The 23,480-nt window shown below is 47.6% G+C and overlaps 1 pseudogene; it reads right to left on the reverse strand.

Annotated features, from left to right (window-relative positions):
• Nucleotides 1-247: 247 nt before the first annotated feature.
• The window catches only part of LOC122448955, a 71,861-nt pseudogene continuing 48,628 nt past the window's right edge, over nt 248-23,480 (reverse strand).

Here is a 23,480-nt window from a genome sequence, read left to right on the forward strand (position 1 = left end):
CTTGTCTGTGCCGTGGGCTCTGCTCTCTGCAGTTGTCTGCCTGTTCGGGTCTCTGCCTGACCCAGGACCGGGAGCGTTCATGGGTCGGTGTGTCCCCGCTGATTCTAGGAATCTGCCAGGCTGAGTCCTGCTGGCCTGCATCGCGACACTGCCATTTACTGGTGACTCGGGCCCCACCCTGGAGCACCGCTGACAAGGTGCCCACTGGTCTCAGCTGGGCCTCGCTGTTTGGCCGGGAGCCAGATGGTCAGTACTGCTGGTGCCTGTGGGCATGGCTGCCATCACAAGCCTTCTCCTTGGGGCTCAGCGGCTGAGCTGTCAGGGCGTGTGCAGAACACGCTGCAGACCGGCACAGGGGGTCAGCGCTGGGCCCCAGCTGGAGAGCGGAGGCTCCCACGTTGGACCTGCCCTCCATGAGGACACTTTCCAGCCTCCTGGGCTCTGTTTTGTCCGACCTTTGAGGAATGGGCAGAGCTGCTGCGCTCATCCTGGCCCACCTGCTCCAGAGCTGCCCTCACAGACCTCCCCTGCATTGGGGTCTGACCAGTACATTCCTGGTCCCAGCACCAAGCCAGGGCGTCCCAGGGCCCCTCAGTTAAGGGGTCAGGGGAAGCAGAACCGCTTTGTTTTGAGCTGGAAGGGGAGTCGTGTGGGTAGAGTTCTCATTTCCTCCAGCGACACTTGTGGCTTACGGCACCCAGGGCTCCCATCCAGCCTGTGGGCCACCGTGGGACCCCGTCTCCTGTCGGCCCCTCTTCTGACTGGTTGGTCCATGTTCTGACTGCTCGGGACTTGGTGCTCCTGGGTTGAGTGTCTATTGTAATTGGCTAGGGTCTGTTCTTTTTTTTTTTTTATCCGTATTTTTTTTTTTTTGAAGTATAGCTGGTTTACAATCTCTTAATTTCTGCTCATAGCTCAGAGATACACTTATACACACATATACATTCTTTTTAAAAGTATTCTTTTATAGTTTATCATTGGATACTGAATATTTTTCTCTGCTATGCAGCAAGGCCTTCTTTAACCATTCTACTTACAAAAGCTACATCTGCTGACCCCAGCCTCCCACTCTGGCCCTCCACCGCCTCTTCCTCGGAGAGCGCCAGTCTGTCCCCTCTGTCCCCGAGTCCATTTCTCTTTCATGTGTGTGTGCTCAGGTGTTCAGTTGTGTCTGACTCTTTGTGACCACATGGACTGTAGCCCACCAGGCTCTTCTGTCCATGGGACTCTCCAGGCAAGAATTCATTGCTGGGTCAGTGCAGGAAAAAAAAATAAAACAAAAAAAAAAAAAAAGAAAGGGGAAGGTGACTAAGCTGTTTTGTCCTAAGGAGAATGTTTACTAAAGGAGACTCGTGCTTGCCTCACACAATGACTTCCGTCCCTGGGAGCAGCGTGCTGTTCCGCTTGAAGAGGGACAAAGGACTCATGAGAGACAGCACGTAGGAATCCTCCCGTCAAACATTCCCTGAAAACACTGTCCCCAGGGGTGCACCTCAGGCTGGTTGACCCTACGAGTCAATTGGACAAACGAGGACTGAGGTGGAACACACAATCCATTCCCCTTTCCTCCAGAGCCAACCAGCTCAAAGAGAGACCATGGGAACTAGATGCGCAGGTCAGGATAACTCAGTGTTTCCTACGAGAAGCTGGAAGCTTGCGACAGCTGCTCATGGAAATGAATTCCACGTTGGTTTTGGCAGTGAGGTAAGCTCCAAGGTAGCTTCCAGAAAGAAAACAAGATGAAAAAAGAGATTTGTGAGGGCACGTGTTGAGAAGACCTTTGCACACAAGGCTCACACAGCTCTGGGCAAGCTCCACCCCTTGCTGTGAATACTAATCAGCTGCAGGTGGACATTTCCTGCATGGGATCCCCCAGCACAACCTGAAACATGCATTTCTCTACCCCTTCCTCATCACCCTGTTCAAACCCAAGCCTGGGTAGTACTCCTAGTGAGGTGACCCTGAGTCCTAGACTTGAAACGAGACAGCTCCTTGTGGAGCAAGTGCAAGTGTATTCATGGCATTCTCACAGCCTGAAGACAAGGGTTTCAGAGTGGGGACCAGAAAATGGAGGCGAGTTCCGGGAACACTGCGACAAGGAGGCAGGATGGAAAGGCTTCTGTCGGCTGGCCCAGAATTCAATGGGCTTCAAGGTGAATTAAGACCACATTGCAGGACCAACGAGCAATGATTCTCACTTCCACAGACACTTAAACACAACCTAGATGTCATGGAGGGAGTTTAGGCAAGATATGAAAAGCTAGATAATGGTGAAACCTGAGAGAGAACAGAATGAATGCCTGAGGATTCTGGCTGTGGGGCAAGGTTTGGAGCAGATGCACTCTGCCTGCTGTGTGACCCATCAGAGTTGACATAGAGGTGACGGTGGCAGGAGAGGTTGGAGGCCTCTTGAGGGCATTACTAATGCCTCATTTCTCCCAGCAAATCAACTGAATTGCTCCCCATCCTCCGCTACACTTGCCAGAATGGAGCTTTGTGATGTCAAAGCTCACCCAGGGCCACCATTGGCTGGGGAAGAGACTTGCTGACCCCATAAAGCATGAGGGTGAGGCTCCATGGGGACGGGTATATATAGGGGTGCTCAGGGGCTCTGAGCAGACCACTGTGAGTCCTCCAAATGACTGAGGTGACTGGGAAGCCACAAGGCTCCAGAGTAGTTATGGTACACCCACCTCCTGTTACCCAGGGGAAGATGAAGACCTCCTATTAATTGAGGTCCAGAAAGAAATGTCAAGGTCAACTGAACCCAGCCAAACTCCTCTTGCCCATCGACCCCACGCCAAAAGACATGTGCCCCTATACTTGCCTCACACATTACCCTTCTCTGCGAACAGCCCTTCTCCTGAATCCATCGTTCCCACCTGTCTTCACACTCTTCCCTAAACCAGTGCCATTCTTGCTGCCTGTCTTGTTTCTCCAGGTGGCCAGGTTAACCATAAGTGTGAACAATCCCATTCTTGCAAAGCTGCCCAAGAAAACTTCTCTGAAATCTCCCACCACAAAAAAGCATAAGAAAATCAGATGCTCAACGCTCTGTAGACAGAGTTCCCTGTTGAATGAACAGCTGAATCAGAAGGAACCAGAGGCGGTCCCAGAGACCATGGAGACCCCTGCCATTCCAGGAAATCAGAACGAGCCAGAGGAGGTCCCAGACACCATGGACTCCCCTGCCATTGCAGCTAATCAGAATGAATCAGAGGAGGTACCAGAGACCATGGAGACACCTGCATTGCCAGCTGATCAGAATGAACACCAGGAGGACAGTGAGACCATGCAGAACCCTACCATTCCAGCTGGACCAGTGGACAGCCAGTGAATTCGGGGCATGTCTAGAAACCTCAGAAATGCTTGGGGGTCTGGCCACTGAGTACTGGCCAAAAGTACAGATGCTGAATATTATAGCAACTGCATACACTAATAAAGAAAATAAAGTAAAATCTAGCTGATGTCAAATTATATTTGTCTCTGAGTTCTCTGATAGTGGGGGGCAGAGAGGGCAGGGAAGGGATAAGTGTGTGAGGAGGGAGGGAGATGGCTTCTGTGGAGCTGGAGATGGGACGAGAAGGTCCAGGTTGCCAGAAAGTAGGGGGAAGAACTGTGTCCAGACTGAGCTTCAAAGACACACTTCCCATGGGAGAAGAGGAAGAGGACTTGGAGTTTGTCTTTGTGAGTGCAGTGATGGACACTTAGCTGGGGAGCTGTGTCGTGTGGGGGGGGGGGGGGCAGTGCTATTTGTTCAAAAGGAATAAAAAGGAGCTTCGCCATCAAGAGAATGGAATATTGACATTTGCCGCAACATGCAAGGGAGAATATTGACTAAAATAACTCAGAGATTGACAAATAATGTATGATATCACTTATAGAATGTAAACATACCACAAAGTAGAGAATATGATAATAATGGAGGTGCACAAATATAGAGAAGCATCTACTGTTTACCAGCGGGGAGGGTAAGAGGGTGGAGCAATACAGACGTGGGGGTGTGGGAGGCATGCAATGATAGTTAGGTGGAAGATGAGCTCATGGATGTATTGTACAACATGGGGAATAGAGCCAGGACTTTGTCATAACTATACATGGAAAGCAAGCTTTAACAGTTGTATAATCAGAAAGAAAAGGAAAGAAATAGGGGGGAGGAAGGAGGGAAGAAAGGAAGGAAAAGAAGGGCTTTTTGGAGGTCAAAAAGTCAATACTGATTAGGCACTTTTTATAAAAGGATTATATTTTATTTTATTTAAATTATTTCAATTGGTGTGTATTTACTTTACAATACTATGTTGGTTTTTGGCATAAATTGACATGAATCAGCCATGGGAGTACATGTATTCCCCATCCTGATTCCCCCTCACATCTTACTCCCAATCCAATTCCTCTGGGTCAGCCCAGTGAACCGGTCCTGGGCACCCTGTTTTATGCATGGAACATGGACTAGATATCCCTTTCACATATGATAATATACAGGTTTCAATGCTCTTTTCTCAGATCATCCCACCCTGTCCAACTCGCACAGAGTCCAAAACACTGTTCTGTAAATCTGTGTCTCTTTTGCTGTCTCCCATATAGGGTTATCATCTCCATCTTCTAAATTCAATATATATGCCCTAGTATAGTGTATTGGTGTTTCTTTTTCTGACTTACTTTGCTCTGTATAATAGGCTCCAGTTTCATTCAGCTCATTAGAATGGATTCACATGTGTTCTTCTTAATGGCTGAGCAATATTCCATTGTGTGGAGGTAGCACAGCTTTCTTACCCATTTGTCTGCTGATGGACTTCTAGGTTGCTTCCATGCCCTGCTTATTGTAAACAGTGCTGTGATGAATATTGGGACACACGAGTCTTTTTCACTTCTGGGTGAGTCAGGATTTGAATGAGGAGAAACCATGATGACTATTAGCCTGTTAGTGGTAAACCCTGCACATGAGTTTGGTGGAAGCAGTAGGGCCAAAGTTGGAGATGGTTGTTTCAAACCGGCTGACAGTGCTCAGATGGACATGTGTGGTGCTGTCCTGCTGGGGACATCTCTGGTTACTCTGTTCTCACCAGCAACGAAGGATTTTCTTTCCTTCCTTTCATTTCCCTTGTTTCCCACTCTCCCTCTTTCCTCCCTACCTGAATTTCTTTCACAAACATTCAATGTGCTGCGCTGTGCTGTGCTTCATTGCTCAGCACTGTCCAACTGTTTGTGACGCCATGGACTGTAGCCCGCCCGGCTCCTCTGTCCATGGTGATTCTCCAGGCAAGCATACTGGAGCAGGCTGCCATTCCCCTCTCGAGGCGATCTTCCCAACCCAGGGATTGAATCCTGGTCTCCCATGTTGCAGGTGTTTTTTTTGTTTGTTTGTTTGTTTGTTTGTTTTACTATCTGAGCCATCAGGAAACCCTTAAAATGGGCTTCATCTGACACTATGTTTTTCATGTCTGTTAAGTTCAAATGGGGTCTATTTTAGGATTTCCATGACACTCCTTATGTTTAGAACACACAAAACACATTTATTCCAAGTATCCTATTGTCTCTGTCAGCAATGACTAAACTCTATGCCACTTCTACCTGAGTTTCAGTTCTCAAGGGAATTTTAGTATGATTTATCTTACCTTCGTTAGATTTAATGTGTTCTTAACGTGGTTCGGGGCTGGTTCCATACACTTCTTGTGAATTGGCTGCTCATGTGTTGAAACCTGTCTTCACAAATTTAATGGCCAGTGATACATCTTTCTTATAAAGTGTTGCCTCGTGCCTCTTGCCCATTTTTCTATCAGGTTTTAAGATCTTCTAAAAATTCTACGAGGCATCTTTTGGGTTTGTGTACGGTGTGCATTTTCTACCTCTTAAAATGTTCAGCAGTGTGATGGGACCTGGGTGAGTAAACAACAAAAGGACAACAGAATGTGAACACTTCACAGGAACCCCAGGAAGACCAACTAAGCCAACAAACTATCCCCAGGGGTGCACCTCAGCCTAGTTGACCCAACGAATCAATTGGAAAAATGAGGACTAAGGTGGAGCACACAACCCATTCCCCTTTCATCCAGAGTGAACCAGCTCAATGAGAGACAATGAGAACTAGATGCACAGGACAGGATGACTCAGTGTTTCGTCCAAGAAGCTGGAAGCTTGTGGCAGCTGCTCATGGAGATCAATTCCACCTTGGTTTTGGCTGTGAGGTAAGCTCCAAGGTAGCTTCCAGCAAGAAAACAAGATGAGAAAAGAGATTTGTGAGGGCACGTGTTGAGAAGACCTTTGCACACAAGGCTCACACAACTCTGGGCAACCTCCACCCCTTGCTGGGAATACTAGCCAGTTGCAGGTGGGCATTTCCTACATGGGATCCCCGAGCACAACCTTAAACATGCATTTCTCTGCCCCTCCCCTGTCCTTGCCTGGCACATAACCCTTCTCTCCCCACAAACCTCCTGAAGCCATCGTTCCCACCTGTCTTCACACTCTTCTCTAAACCAGTGCCATTCTTGCTCCCTGTCTTGTTTTCTACAGGTTGCCAGGGTAACCGTGAGGGTGAATAATCCCATTCCGGCAAAGCTGCCAAGAAAACTTCTCTGAAAACTCCCACCACAAAAAAGCTTAAGAAAATCAGATGCTCAAATATCTGTAGTCAGAGTTTCAAGGCGAATGAACATCTGAATCAGAAGGAATCAGAGAAGGTTGCAGAGACCATGGAGTCCCTGCCATTCCAGCTAATCAGAACGAAGGAGAGCAAGTCCCAGAGACTATGGAGACCCCTACCATTCCAACTAATTGGAATGAATCAGTGGTGGTCCCAGAGACCATGGAGACCCCTGCATTTCCAGCTAATCAGAATGAACCAGAGGAGGTCCCAGAGACCATGGAAACCCCTGTCATTTCAGCTAATCAGAAGGAACCAGAGGAGGTTCCAGAGACCATGGAGACCCCTGCCATTCCAGCTAATCAGAACGAACGAGAGGAGGTCCCAGAGACCATGGAGACCCCTGCCATTCCAGCTATTTAGAACTAACCAGAGGAGGTCCCAGAGACCACGGAGACCCCTGACATTCCAACTGTACCAGTGGGCAGCCAGTGAATTCGGGGCATGCTTAGACACTTCAGGAAACCTTGGGGGACTGGCCGCTGAGTACTGGCCAAAGGTACAGATGCTGAATATTATAGCAACTGCATACACTAATAACGAAAATAAAGTAAAATCAAGGTGATGTGAACTTATGTTTGTCTCTGAGTTCTCTGATAGTGGGGGGCAGAGAGGGCAGGGAAGGGCTAAGTGTGTGAGGAGGGAGGGAGATGGCTTCTGTGGAGTTGGAGATGGGACCAGAAAGTCTAGGTTGCCAGAAAGTAGGGGGAAGATCTGGTTCCAGACTGAGCTTCAAAGACACACTTCCCATGGGTGAAGAGGAAGAGGACTTGGAGTTTCTCTGTGTGAGTCCAGAGATGGACACATAGCTGGGGAGCTGTCTCATGTGTGGGGGCCAGTGCCATTTGTTCAAAAGGCATACAAAGGAGCTTCGACATCAAAAGAATGGAATATTGACATTTGCAGCAACATGGCAGGTGGAATATTGAGTAAACAATCTCAGACAGAAATAGACAAATACTGTATGATATCACTTATAGAATCTAAACATACCACAAAGTAGAGAATATGATAAAAATGGAGGCACACAGATATAGAGAAGCATCTACTGGTTAGAGGCAGTGAAGGGAAGAGGGAGGTGAAATACAGAGATGGGGGTTTGGGAGCCATGCAGTGTTAGTTAGGTGGAAGATGAGCTCAGGGATGCATTGTACAACATGGGGAATAGAGCCAGGACTTTGTCATAACTATAAATGGAAAGCAAGCTTTAACAGTTGTATAATCAGAAAGAAAAGGAAAGAAGGAGGGGGGAGGAAGGAGGGAAGAAAGGAAGGAAAAGAAGGGCGTTTTTGGAGGTCAAAAAGTCAATACTGATTAGGCCCTTTTTATCAAAGAATTCTATTTTATTTTATTTTATTTATTTCAATTGGTGGGTATTTACTTTACAATATTGTGGTGGTTTTTGAAATACATTGACATGAATCAGCCATGGGAGTACATGTATTCCACATCCTGATTCCCCCTCACATCTTCCTCCCAATCCAATCCCTCTGGGTCAGCCCAGTGAATCAGTCCTGGGCACCCTGTCTTATGCCTGCAACATGGACTGGCTATCCCTTTCACATATGATAATATACAGGTTTCAATGCTCTTTTCTCAGATCATCCCACCCTGTCCAACTCGCACAGAGTCCAAAAGACTGTTCTGTAAATCTGTGTCTCTTTTGCTGTCTCCCATATAGGGTTATCATCTCCATCTTCCAAAATTCAATATATATGCCTTAGTATAGTGTATTGGTGTTTTTCTTTCTGACTTACTTCGCTCTGTATAATAGGCTCCAGTTTCATCCACCTCATTAGAATGGATTCACATGTGTTCTTTTTAATGCTGAGCAATATTCCACTGTGTCTATGTACCACAGCTTTCTTACCCATTTGTCTGCTGATGGACTTCTAGGTTGCTTCCATGACCTGGTTATAGTAAACAGTGCTGTGATGAACATTGGGAAACACGTGGCTTTTTCACTTCTGGGTGAATCAGGATTTGAATGAGGCGAAACCATGATGACTATTAGCCTGTTAGTGGTAAACCCTGCACATGAGTTTGGTGGAAGGTGTGGGACCAAAATTGGAGATGGTTGTTTCAAACTGGCTGAGAGTGCTCAGATGGACATGTGTGGTGCTATCCTGCTGGGAGACATCTCTGGTTGCTCTGTTCTCACCAGCAACGGAGGATTTTCTTTCCTTCCTTTCATTTCCCTTGTTTTGCTTTCTCCGTCTTTCCTCCCTACCTGAATTTCATGCACAAACATTCAATGTGCTGTGCTGTGCTGTGCTTCTTTGTTCAGCATGTCCAACTCTTTGTGACCCCATGGACTGTAGCCTGCCAGGCTCCTCTGTCCATGAGGATTCTCCAGGCAAGCATACTGGAGGAGGCTGCCATTCCCCTCTCCAGGGGATCTTCCCAACCCAGGAATTGAATCCTGGTCTCCCATGTTGCAGGTGGTATATATATATATATTTTACTATCTGAGCCATCAGGAAACCCTTTAAATTGGCTTCATCTGACACTATGTTTTTCATAACTGTAAGATCAATTGGGGTCTATTTCTGGATTTCCATGACTCTCCTTATTTTTAGAACACACAAAACACATTTATTCCAAGTATCCTAATGTCTCTGTCTGCAATTACCAAAATCTATGCCACTTCTGCCTGAGTTTCAGTTCTCAAGGGATTTTAGTATGATTTGTCTTACATTAGTTAGATTTAATATGTTCTTAACGTGTTTAGGGCTGTTCCATACTCTTCCTGTGAATTGGCTGCTCATGTTTTTAAACATGTCTTCATAAATTTAAAGGCCCGTGATACATCTTTCTTATAAAGTGTTGGCTCGTGCCTCTTGCCCATTTTTCTATCAGGTTTGAGGATCTTCTAAAAATTCTAAGAGGCATTTTTTGGGTTGTTTACGGCATGCTTTTTATACCTCTTAAAATTTTCAGCAGAATGAAGGACCCTGGGTGAGTAAGCAACAAATGGACAACAGGATGTGAACACTTCACAGGAAACCCAGGAAGACCCAGTAAGCCAGCAAAGTGTCCCCAGGGGTGCACCTCAGGCTGGTTGACCCTACCACTCAATTGGAAAAACGAGAACTGAGGTGGAGCACACAATCCATTCCCCTTTCCTCCAGAGCCAACCAGCTCAAAGAGAAACCATGGGAACTAGATGCACAGGACAGGATGACTCAGTGTTTCGTCCAAGAAGCTGGAAGCTTGTGGCAGCTGCTCATGGAAATGAATTCCACCTTGGTTTTGGCTGTGAGGTAAGCTCCAAGGGAGCTTCCAGCAAGAAAACAAGATGAGAAAAGAGATTTGTGAGGGCACGTGTTGAGAAGTCCTTTGCACACAAGGCTCACACAGCTCTGGGTGAGTGCTGGGAATAGTAATCAGCCGCAGGTGGGCATTTCCTGCATAGGACCCCCAAGCACAACCTGAAACATGCATTTCTCTGCCCCTTCCCCATCACCCTGTTCAAACCCAAGCCTGGGTAGTACTCCTAGTGAGGTGACCCTGAGTCCTAGACTTGAAACGAGACAGCTCCGTGTGGAGCCAGGACAAGTGTATTCACTGCATGCTCACATCCTGAAGACAAGTGTTTCTGACTGGAGACCAGGAAACGGAGGCGAGCTCCAGGATCTCTAAGACAAGGAGGCGGGATGGAAAAGTTTCTGTCCGAGGGCCCGGAATTCAGTGGGCTTCAAGGTGCATTAAGACCACATTGCAGGACGAAATAACAATGATTCTCACTTCCACATACACTTAATCACAACCAAGTTGTCCTGGAGGTAGTTTAGGCAAGATATGAAAAGCTAGATAATGGTGAAAGCTGAGAGAATACAGAATGAATACCCGAGGAATGTGGCTGTGGGGCAAGGTTTGGAGGAGATGCACTTGCCTGCTGTGTGACCCGTTAAAATTGACATAGAGGTAAGGGTGGCAGGTGAGTTTGGAGGACTCTTGAGGGCATTATTAAAGCCTCATTTCTCCCAGCAAATCATCTGAATTGCTCCCCATCCTCCGCTAGATATGTCAGGATGGTGATTTTTGATGTCAAAGAGCACCCAGGGGCACCATTGGCTGGGGAAGAGACTTGCTGACCTCCTAAGGCATGAGGGTGAGGCTCCATGGAGACGGGTATATATAGGGGTGCTCAGGGGCTCTGAGCAGACCACTGTGAGTCCTCCAAATGACTGAGGTGACTGGGAAGCCTCAAGGCTCCAGAGTAGTTATGGAACACCCACCTCCTGTTACGCAGGAGAAGATGAAGACCTCCTATCAATTGAGGTCCAGAAAAAAAAATGTCAAGATGAACTGAACCCAGCCAAACTCCTCTTGCCCATCGACCCCACCCCAGAAGACACCCTCCCCTGTCCTTGCCTGGCACATAACCCTTCTCTGCCCACACCCCTTCTCCTGAATCCATCGTTCCCACCTGTCTTCACACTCTTCCCTAAACCAGTGCCATTCTTGCTCCCTGTCTTGTTTTCTACAGGTGGCCAGGGTAACCGTGAGGGTGAATAATCCCATTCCAACAAAGCTGCCCAAGAAACTTCTCTGAAAACTCCCACCACAAAAAACCTTAAGAAAATCAGATGCTCAAAGCTCTGTAGCCAGAGTTCCAAGGCAAATGAACAGATGAATCAGAAGGAACCAAAGGAGGTCCCAGAGACCATGGAGAATCCTGCCATTCCAGCTATAGTGAATGAATCAGAGGAGGTCCCAGAGACCATGGAAACCCCTCACATTCCAGCTAATCAGAACGAATCAGAGGAAGCCCCAGAGACCATGGAGACCCCTGCAATGCCAGCTGGACCAGTGGACAGCAGTGACTTTTGGGCAGGCTGGACACTTCAGTAATGCTTGGGGCTCTGGCCGTTGAGTACTGGCCAAAAGTACAGATGCTGAATATTATAGCAACTGCATACGCTAATAATGAAAAAAATAAAATCAAGCTGATGTGAAATAATTATTTGTCTCTGAGTTCTCTGATAGTGGGGGGCAGAGAGGGCAGGGAAGGGATAAGTGTGTGAGGAGGGAGGGAGATGGCTTCTGTGGAGTTGGAGATGGGACCAGAAAGTCCAGGTTGCCAGAAAGTAGGGGGAAGAACTGGTTCCAGACTGAGCTTCAAAGACACACTTCCCATGGGAGAAGAGGAAGAGGACTTGGAGTTTCTCTGTGTGAGTGCAGAGATGGACACTTAGCTGGGGAGCTGTGTCGTGTGTGTGGGGGCAGTGCCATTTGTTCAAAAGGCATACAGAGGAGCTGCCCCATCAAAAGAATGGAATATTGACATTTGCAGCAACATGGAAGGTAGTATATTGAGTAAAATATCTCAGACAGAGATTGACAAATACTGTATGATATCACTTATAGAATGTAAAAATACTGCAAAGTAGAGAATATGATAATAATGGAGGTGCACAAATATAGAGAAGCATCTACTGGTTACCAGCGGGGAGGCGAAGAGGGCAGGGCAATACAGAGGTAGGCAAGTGTGAGGCACACAGAGATAGTTAGGTGGAAGTTGAGCTCAGGGACGCATTGTACAACACGGGGAATAGAGCCAGGACTTTGTCATAACTATAAATGGAAAGCAAACTTTAACAGTTGTATAATCGAAAAGAAAAGGAAAGAAAGAGGGGGAGTAAGGAGGGAAGAAAGGAAGGAAAATAATGGCGTTTATGGAGGTCAAAAAGTCAATACTGATTAGGCACTTTTTATCAAAGGATTCTATTCTATTTTATTTTATTTTATTTATTTTAAATGGCGGGTATTTACTTTACAATATTGTGGTGGTTTTTGCCATACATTGACATGAATCAGCCATGGGAGTACATGTATGCCCCATCCTGATTCCCCCTACATCTTCCTCCCAATCCAAGTCCTCTGGGTCAGCCCAGTGAACCAGTCCTGGGCACCCTGTCTTATGCATCGAACATGAACTGGCTATCCCTTTCACATGTGATAATATACATGTTTCATTCCTATTCTCTCAGATCATCCCACCCTCGCCGTTTCCCACAGAGTCCAGAAGACTGTTCTGTAAATCTGTGTCTCTTTTACTGGGAATACTAATCAGCCGCAGGGCAGAATTTCCTGCATGGGATCCCCCTGCACAACCTAAAACATGCATTTCTCTGCCCCTTCCCCATCACCCTGTTCAAACACAAACCTGGGTTTTACTCCTAGTGAGGTGACCCTGAGTCTTAGACTTGAAACCAGAAAGCTCCGTGTGGAGTAAAGGCAAGTGTATTCACTGCATTCTCACAGCCTGAAGACAAGGGTTTCGGACTGGAGACCAGAAAATGGAGGAGAGCTCCGGGAACACTGAGACAAGGAGGCGGGATGGAAAGGTTTCTGTCGGCTTGCCCAGAATTCAATGGGATTCAAGGTGCATTAAGACTACATTGCAGGATGAACGAGCAATGATTCTCGCTTCCACAGACACTTAAACACAACCTATTGGTCATGGAGGGAGTTTAGGCAAGATATGAAAAACTAGATGATGCTGAAAGCTGAGAGAGAGCAGAAGGAATGACCAAGGAGTGTGGCTATGGGGCAAGGTTTGGAGGAGATGCACTCTGCCTGCTGTGTGACCCATCAGAGTTGACATAGAGTTGACGGTGGCATGTGAGTTTGGAGGACTCTTGAGGGCATTATTAATGCCTCATTTCTCATGGAAAATCGTCTGAATTGCTCCCCATCCTCTGCTAGACATGTCATGATGGGGCTTTGTGATGTCAAAGTTCACCCAGGGCCACCATTGCTATGGAAGAGACTTGCTGACCTCATAAAGCATGAGGGTGAGGCTCCATAGGGATGGATATATATAGGGGTGCTCAGGGGCTCTGAGCAGACCACTGTGAGTCCTCCAAATGACTGAGGTGACTGGGAAGCCTCAAGGCTCCAGAGTAGTTATGGAACACCCACCTCCTGTTACCCAGGAGAAGATGAAGACCTCCTCACAATTGAGGTCGAGAAAAAAATGTGAAGGTGAACTGAACCCAGCCAAACTCCTCTTGCCCATTGACCCCACCCCAGAAGACACGCTCCAGTGTCCTTGCCTGGCACATAACCCTTCTCTGCCCACACCCCTTCTGAATCCATCATTCCCACCTGCCTTCACACTCTTCCCTAAACCAGTGCCATTCTTGCTCCCTGTCTTGTTTTCTCCAGGTGGCCAGGGTAACTGTGAGGGTGAATAATCTCATTGCGGCAAAGCTGCCCAAGAAAACTTCTCTGAAAGCTCCCACCTCGAAAAAGCTTAAGAAAATCAGACGCTCAAAGCTCTGTATCCAGATTTCCCAGGCGAATCAACAGCTGAATTAGAAGGAGCCGCAGGAGGTCCCAGAGACCGTGGAGACTCCTGCCATTCCAGGTAATCAGAAGGAACCAGGGGAGGTCCCAGACACCATGGAGAACCCTGGCATTCCAGATAATCAGAATGAATTAGAGGAGGTCCCAGAGACCATGGAGACCCCTGCATTTCCAGCTAATGTGAATGACCAGAGGAAGTCCCAGAGACCATGGAGATCCCTGCCATTCCAGCTAAATAGAACGAACCAGAGTAGTTCCCAGACACCATTTAGACCCCTTCCATTCCAGCTAATCAGAACGAACCAGAGGAGGTTCCAGAGACCATGGAGACCCCTGCCATTCTAGCTGGACCAGTGGACAGGCAGTGATTTCGGGGCAGGGCTAGAGACCTCAGAAATGCTCTGGGGTCTAGCCACTGAATACTGGCCAACTTTACCAATGCTGAATATTATAGCAACTACATACACTAATAACGAAAATAAAATAAAATCAACCTGATGTGAAATTAATTTTGTCTCTGAGTTCTCTGATAGTGGGGGCAGAGAGGGCAGGGAAGGGATAAGTGTGTGAGGAGGGAGGGAGATGGCTTCTGTGGAGTTGGAGATGGGACTAGGAGTTCCAGTTTGCCAGAAAGTAGGGGGAAGAACTGGTTCCAGACCAAGCTTCAAAGACACACTTCCCATGGGAGAAGAGGAAGAGGACTTGGAGTTTCTCTGTGTGAGTGCAGAGAGGGACACTTAGCTGTAGAGCTGTGTCCTGTGTGGGGGGGGGGGGCAGTGTCATTTGTTCAAAGGCATAGAAAGCAGCTGCCCCATGAAAAGAATGGAATGTTGACATTTGCCACAACATGGCAGGTGGAATATTGAGTAAAATGACTCAGACAGAGATAGACAAATACTGTATGATATCACTTATAGGATCTAAACATACCACAAAGTAGAGAATATGATAAAAATGGAGGCACACAGATATAGAGAAGCATCGTCTGGTTAGAGATAGGGAGTGGAAGAGGGAGGGGAAATACAGAGGTGGGGGTGTCGGAGCCACGCAGAGTTAGTTAAGTGGAAAATGAGCTCGGGGATGCACTGTACAACATGGGGAAGAGAGCCAGGTCTTTGTCATAGTGATCAATGGAAAGCAACTTTAGCAGTTGTATAACCAGAATGAAAAGGAAAGAAAGAGGGGGGAGGAAAGAGGGAAGAAAGGAAGGAAAAGAATGGCGTTTTTGGAGGTCAAAAAGCCAATACTGATTAGGCCCTTTTTGGCAAAGGCATGCATTTTATTTTATTGTATTTATTTTAATTGGTGGGTAGTTACTGTGAGACGAGCAGAAGTAACACAGCTTAGATTAGGTGTAGGCCTTCCTACTTGGTTAGATTATCAGGTAGCTTTCGCTTAACACTGACCACTGTTTGCCGATTAGGACCAATTAGCTTTCACTTAACACTGACTGATGTTTGCCAATTAGGAAATTAGGAACGGGATGGAAACACCCAGGAAAGTCCCGTGCGCGTGAAAGTATTGACCAATGAAATTGCTTTGCAAACGTGTGACCAATCCGCTTCTCACCCTATAAATTTGTGTAACAGCTTGGGCTCTCTGACTCGCACCACTGCTTTGGTTGCAGGCGGAGAGTCCTGGCTCGAGTCAGTAATAAACTTCCCTTCCTGCGAGTTGCATTGTCTTGGAGGCCTTCTCTCTTCCCACTCGGGGATTCGGACATCAGGCATAACATTTGGGGGCTCGTCCAGGATCCCTTTACCCGGGGAAGACAACACTTCCAGGACAGAGGGGAAGGATAGGTAATAGCACCGGTGCTCAGGAAAACTCAGGGGGCCCAAAAACCCAGCGCTGTGTTGTCAGCTGTCCGTGTGTTTGTCTTTGGCTCTCTGTGTCTGTGTGTGCCGGCATTGTCTCAGGCAGGACAGGAAGTGCAGAGTAATTCCAGGGCCCTGCTGTAAAGCAGGAAGGTATGTGGCACAGGAAGTCCAGAGTAATTCCAGGGCCCTGCTGTAAAGCAGGAAGGTATGTGGCACAGGAAGTCCAGAGTAATTCCGGGGCCCTGCTGTGAAGCAGGAAGGTATCTGGGCAGGAGAAAGCTTTCTCCAGCCGGCTAAAGGCCGAGGCCAGTGAGCGTGCTGGAAGGCAGTCGGCTCTGTGGGAAGGAAAGTTCCTCTCCTGATCCCGAGTCTGGTCAGGGGGCCCAAAAACCCAGCACTGTGTTGTCGGCCGACATTTGTCAGTCTGTGTGTTTGTCTTTGGCTCTCCATGTTTGTCCGTGTTTGTGTGTGTGCTGGCATTGTCTCTGGTTCAATTCCCACTCTTTTCAGGAGTTTCAGTGAACAGGCGAGCAGTTGTGGGGGCAATTGATGAGTCCCGGCAAGGGCAACACTCTAGCGGGCTCTGAAGGCCCTACAATAAGTAAGCCTCAATAACTAGAGCCCAACCAGGTGAAACTCTCCTTTCACTACGATTGTCAGCAGCTGTTGCAGGAGCGAATTCTGGCAGAAGCATGGAAACGGGTCCCAGGGGCCAACGGGAGGCCAACCGCCCAGCCTCATCTCCTGGAGGAGGGGTTTCCTCTGTTGCGGCCTAACTGGGATTTTGAGTGAGCGGAAGGTAAGGAGCGTCTCCAAGTGTACCGCCAACTCTGATGGCTGGCCTGCAGGCCCCAGCAAGAAAGCCGACAAATTTGGCAAAGGTAAATTTAGTCAGGCAAGAGCCCACTGAGAGCCCGACAGCCTTCCTAGAGAGGCTAATGGAAGCTTTCAGGCAACATACACCTATGGATCCCCAGGCTGAGGAGTCATGTACTGCAGTTCTGTTAGCGTTTGTAAATCAGGCAGCCCCAGATATTAGGAAGAAATTACAAAAGATAGAGAGATTGGGAGAACAGACGATTCAGGATTTATTGAAAGCAGCCAAAAAGGTATTTAATAATAGGGAGACCCCAGAAGAAAGGGAAGAACGAATTCGATGGGAGGAAAGGGAATTAGCTGAGAAGATCAGGAAGGAAGATAGAGAATATAGAATGAGGGAAAACCGGAAGAACCAGAGGGAGCTAGCCCAGATTATGGGAGGAAAACAGAAATAAAAAAGGCAGGCCCTAAAGAAAGATCAGTGCGCCTACTAAGAAGAGGGGCATTGGAAAAACGAGTGCCCTAAGAGGGACCTGAGGAGAGGTATGACCCAGAGAGAGAATCTCCCCTGGATTTCGAGTTCTATATGCAGGGGAAGACAGTGACTAGGGAAGTCAAGACTCGGCACCCCTCCCCGAGTCCTGGGTATATGTTGGATAATCGCAGTCATGAGGAACTGGAAAATTCTGCTCCCTGTTAGCCTGTCAAATGTAGACTTTGTACCTCTCTATGGTGGAGATCAGACCCAGAAAGTTCTTGCTCCTTTGCACCTGAGGACTCACTCACAGCTGTGGTGCTTTACCTTGCTGATTAGTGGTGGGCTATTGATGATACTGTGAAAACATCTGTCCCTTCTAGAGAGGGGCTTAAGCAGGTGAGAACTCTTGGGGAGAGAGTGGTTAAAGCAGGAAATGGAGAGAAATGAGATCCTATTCCTGTGTCATAGCAGTACTGATTATGCTAAGATTCTGTGGAAGAAAGGAGAGGCCATTGGGTTTTATTCAGTTAAGCCTACAGAGCTGGGAGAATGACAGTCATGGATGGACTTGGACAGCCGATACATGTCTTTTCCCTAGCCTTAAGAGATGAATAAATACCCGTTGGCCTGGGCTGAAATGGCAGGGATCGGACTGGCCAAACAGACATCCGGTCGTCATCAAGCTAAAGGCCTAGGCAACTCCTGTGAGGGTGAGATAGTACCCCATGAGCCAGGAAGCTTGGCGGAGGATCACTTCCAACATTCGACGTCTCATGAATGCCGGAATTCTCAAGCAGTGTCAATCCCCTTGGAACACCCCCTTACTGCCGGTAAAGAAGCCAGGGGGGACAGATTACCTGCGAGAAGTCAATAAACAGTGAGTGACATCTAACCCGTATACCCTCCTGAGCAGTTTGCTGCCTGAGTACACTTGGTACACTGTGTCGGACTTGAAAGATGCCTTTTTCAGCCTACCCCTGGCGTCCCAGGGCCAGGAGATATTTGCCTTTGAGTGGACTGAGGGGGAAGGCCAACCAGTAATCCCACAGAGCTTCAAGAGGCTCTGAGTGAGGACCTCTACGAATATCAGACTTGCCACCCAGAGGTCCTTCTGCTAATAGCCCGGCAAGAGGTCACCTGTTTGGGGTATAAGATCAGGCATGAGCAAAGGTGGCTAACCCAGGCCATGAAGGCCCAAGACTCCCTTCCAGGTGAGAGAGTATCTGGGGACTGTTGGATTTTGCAGACTGTGGACCATGGGGTTTGCTGAGAAGGCCCGGCCCTTGTATGAGGGAAGTAAAGAGACCCCAAGCTGGACTTGGACTGAGACAATGAAACAGGCTTTCCAGACACTCAGACGGGCCCTACTAGAAGCCCCAGCCCTTGCCCTACCTAACCCAAAATAAGCCATTCCAGCTGTTTGTAGCTCCATGATGGTTCACCGATGGGAGCAGCTATGTAAAAGATGGGCAAAGGAAAGCGGGAGCCACCATGGTAGAAGAGTACAGTTGTGAATATGGCTCCACGAACTTTTATGCACTGTGTGGCTTTGGTGGGGTCTTAAGTTGTGGTCTGACACACACTGCTGTTGTTCCTCTGGATTTAGTGAAATGCCATATGCATGTGGACCTACAGAAGTACAAGGGCATTCTTAATGGATTTTCAGTTACACTCAAAGAGAATGGTTTCCATGGTTTGGCCAAAGGATGGGCCCCGACCCTCATTGGCTACTCCCTGCAGGGGCTCTGCAAGTTTGGCTTTTATGAACTACATGTTGGGAGAGGAGAGTTCCTATCTGGGGCACACATCACTGTATTTGGCTGCCTCTGCAGTGCTGAATTCTTTGCTGACATTTCTCTGGCTCCTATGGAAGCTGTAAGGTTCGAATTCAAACCCAACCAGGTTATGCTAACACTCTGAGGGATGCAGCTCCCAAAATGTATAAGGAAGAAGGCTTAAAGGCGTTCTACAGGGGGCTTGCTCCTTTTTGGATGAGACAGATACCATACACCATGATGAAGTTTGCCTGCTTTGAACGTACTGTTGCTGATTCCGTGGTGTCTGTGTTGCATAAAGAGAAGTGTAGCAATGCCTCTCAGGTCCTCAAGAGACTTGGATTTAGAGGTGTATGGAAGGGAGTCTTTCCCCGCATCATCATGATCGGCACTCTGACTGCACTCTGTGAAGGTCTACTTCAGGCTCCCTCGCCCTCCTCCCCCTGAGATGCCAGAGTCTTTGAAGAAGAAGCTTGGGTACACTCAGTAGATAAATGAAACCAAATATGGACTAAATCTGCGTGTTGATCAGTGTTTGAGGAAAATACAACTGGACGAGAGATAATCCAGGCTTGCAAAGCATGCCAGCTGATGAGAACAGGGAAAAAGCAGCACACGGGAACAAGGTACGGAGGGGAAGAGCCAGGGCAACACTGGGAGATAGATTTCATTGAGGTAAGGCCAGGCAAGTACGGGTATCGCTATATGTTGGTTCTGGTAGATACCTTCTCAGGGTGGGTGGAAGCCTTCCCTGCTAAGGGAGAGACAGCAATAGTGGTTGCTAAAAAGATCTTAGAGGAGATAATGCTTAGGTATGGGCTGCCGGTGACTATGGGCTCTGATAACGGACCTGCCTTTGTGAGCCAGATTGTACAAGGGTTGGCCCAAGCTCTGGGGACAAAATGGAAGTTACGTTGTGAATATAATCCCCCGAGCTCAGAACAGGTTGAGAGAAAGAATCAGACCCTAAAAGAAACTTTGACAAAGTTGGCAATAGAGACTTGCGGGGACTGGGTGAGCCTCCTTCCCTTCGCACTCTTTCAGGCATGTAACACCCCTTATAAGCTGCCCTTAAAACCTAGATGGAAAGGCCCTTGTGTTGTTCTCCGTACCACTCCTACGGGGTTGGACACTGGGTTCACAGCAATCACGTGCGGCAAGCCACATCGGAAGAACAGGAAATGAAAGAGGAGTCCTCTCCCGTACTGAAACTCGTCCGCCGGGAAGTCTCCTAATTCTCCTGCTGATCAGTGACGGGAAGACTCATGAGCTGCTCAACGAGACCTCAGGAATCCACCCTCCTGGGTCCACTTATAGTGTCAGCGGTCCAAGATGGAAAAGAGGAAGATTCCTCTACTTGAACAACAGACAGGGGGGAATGTGAGGCGAGCAGAAGTAACGCAGCTTAGATTAGGAGTAGGCCGTCCTAAGTGATAAGATTATCAGGTAGCTTTCACTTAACACTGGCCACTGTTTGTGAATTAAGACGAATTAGCTTTCACTTAACACTGACCGATGTTTGTCAATTAGGAAATTAGGAATGGGGTGGAAACCCCCAGGAAAGACTCGTGCGCGTGAAAGTATTGACCAATGAAATTGCTTTGCAAACGTGTGACCAATCCGCTTCTCACTCTATAAATTTGTGTAACTGCTTGGGCTCAGGACTCTCTGACTCACACCAGTGCATTGGTTGTGGGCGGAGAGTCCTGGCTCGAGTCAGTAATAAACTTCCCTTCCTGTGAGTTGCATTCTCTTGAAGGTCTTCTCTCTTCCCACTCGGGGATTCGGACATCGGGCATAACAATTACCTTACAATATTGTGGTGGATTTGGCCATACATTGACATGAATCAGCCATGGGTATACATGTGTTCCCCATCCTGATTCCCCCTGCCACATCCCTCCCCATCCCATCCCTCTGGGTCAGCCAAGTGCACCAGCCGTGAGCACCCTGTCTTATGCATCGAATATGGACTGGCTATCCCTTTTACATATGATAATATACAGGATACAATACTATTCTCTCAGATCATCCCACCCTCGCCGTCTCCCACAGAGTCCAAAAGACTGTTCTATAAATCTGTGTCTCTTTTGCTGTCTCCATAAAGGGCTATCATCTCCATCTTCCTAATTTCAATATATATGCCTTAGTATAGTGTATTGGTGTTTTTCTTCCTGACTTACTTCGCTCTGTATAATAGGATCGAGTTTCATCCACCTCATTAGAATGGATTCACATGTGTTCTTTTTAATGGCTGAGCAATATTCCATTGTGTCTATGTACTACAGCTTTCTTACCCATTTGTCTGCTGATGGATATCTAGGTTGCTTCCATGCCCTGGTTATTATAAACAGTGCTGGGATGAACACTGGGGCACATATGTCTTTTTCAAGTCTGGGAGAATCATAATTTGAATAGGAGAAACCACGATGACTATTAGCTTGTTAGTGGTAAACCCTGCACATGAGTTTGGTTGAAGGAGTGGGACCAAAGTTGAAGATGGTTGTTTCAAACCGTCTGAAAGTGCTCAGATGGACATGTGTGGTGCTGTCCTGCTTGGGGACATCTCTGGTTGCTCTGTTCTCACCAGCAAAAGAGGATTTTCTTTCCTTGCTTTCATTTCCCTTGTTTCACTTTCTCCCTCTTTCCTCCCTACCTGCCTTTCTTTCACAAATATTCATTGTGCTGTGCTGTGCTGTGCTGTGCTTCATTGCTCAGCCGTGTGCAACTCTTTGTGACCCCATGGACTGTAGCCCGCCAGGCTCCTCTGTCCATGGGGATTCTCCAGGCAAGCATACTGGAGCAGGCTGCCATTCCCCCCTCCAGGGGATCTTCCCAACCTAGGGATTGAATGCTGGTCTCCCATATTGCAGGTGGGCATTAGGTTTTTTTACTATCTGAGCCAACAGGAAACCCTTAAAATAGGCTTCATCTGACATTATGTTTTTCATGTCTGTAAGATCAAATGGGGTATATTTTAGGATTTAAATGTCTCTCCTTACGTTTAGAACATACAAAACACAGTTATTCCTAGTATCCTAATGTCTCTGTCTGTAGGTACTAAAATCTAAGCCATTTCTGCCTGGATTTCAGGTCTCAAGGGAATTTTAGTATGATTTTTCTAACCTTCGTGAGCTTTAAAATGTTCTTTACATGGTTTGGGGCTACTTCCATACTCTTCTTGTGAATTGGCTGCTCATGTCTTTTAACATGTCTTCAAAAATTTAAGGGCATTGATACATCTTTCTTATAAAGTGTTGGCTCGTGCCTCTTGCCCATTTTTCTTTCAGCTGTTTAGATATACTAAAAACTCTAAGACTCATCTTTTGCGTTTTCTTATGGCGTGCGTTTTCTACCTCCTAAAATATTCAGCAGTGTGATGGACACTGTGTGCGTAAGCAACAAGTGGACACCAGGATTTCAACACTTCACAGGAAACACAGGAAGACCCACTAAGCCAAGAACCTACCCGAGGGGTGCACCTCAGGCTGGTTGACCCTACCAGTCAATTGGAAAAATGAGGACTGAGGTGGAGGACACAATCCATTCCCCTTTCCTGCAGAGCCAACCAGCTCAATGAGAGACCATGGGAACTAGATGCACAGGACAGGATGACTCAGTGTTTCATCCAAGAAGCAGGAAGCTTGTGGCAGCTGCTCATGGAAATGAATTCCACGTTGGTTTTGGCTGTGAGGTAAGCTCCAAGGGAGCTTCCAGCAAGAAAACAAGATGAGAAAAGAGATTTGTGAGGGCACGTGTTGAGAAGACCTTTGCACAAAAGGCTCACACAACTCTGGGCAAGCTCCACCCCTTGCTGGGAATACTAATCAGCCGCAGGTGGGCATTTCCTGCATGGGATCCCCCAGCACAACCTAAAACATGCATTTCTCTGCCGCATCCCCATCACCCTGTTCAAACCCAAGCCTGGGTAGTACTCCTAGTGAGGTGACCCTGAGTCCTAGACTTGAAACCAGAAAGCTCCGTGTGGAGCAACGGCAAGTGTATTCACTGCATTCTCACAGCCTGAAGACAAGGGTTTCTGACTGGAGACCAGAAAACTGAGGCGAGCTCCGGGATCACTGAGACAAGGAGGTGGGATGGAAAGGTTTCTGTCGGCTTGCCCAGAATTCAATGGGCTTCAAGGTGCGTTAAGACCACATTGCAGGATGAACGAGCAATGATTCTCGTTTCCACAGACACTTAAACACAACCTAGTTGTCATGCAGGAACTTTAGGCAAGATATGAAAAGCTAGAAAATGCTGAAAGCTGAGAGAGAACAGAATGAATGCCCGAGGAGTGTGGCTGTGGGGCAAGGTTTGGAGGAGATGCACTCTGCCTGCTTTGTGACCCATCAGAATTGACATAGAGGTGAGGGTGGCAGGTGAGTTTGGAGGCCTCTTGAGGGCATTACTAATGCCTCATTTCTCCCAGCAAATCATCTGAATTGCTCCCCATCCTCCGCTAGACATGTCAGGATAGGGCTTTGTGATGTCAAACGACACACAGGGCCACCATTGGCTGGGGAAGTGACTTGCTGCCCTCATAAAGCATAAGGGTGAGGCTCCATGGGGACGGGTATATATAGGGGTGCTCAGGGACTCTGAGCAGGCCACTGTGAGTCCTCCAA

Source organism: Cervus canadensis, chromosome 10 (assembly GCF_019320065.1).
Source record: "Cervus canadensis isolate Bull #8, Minnesota chromosome 10, ASM1932006v1, whole genome shotgun sequence".
NCBI classification, from domain to species: Eukaryota; Metazoa; Chordata; class Mammalia; order Artiodactyla; family Cervidae; genus Cervus; species Cervus canadensis.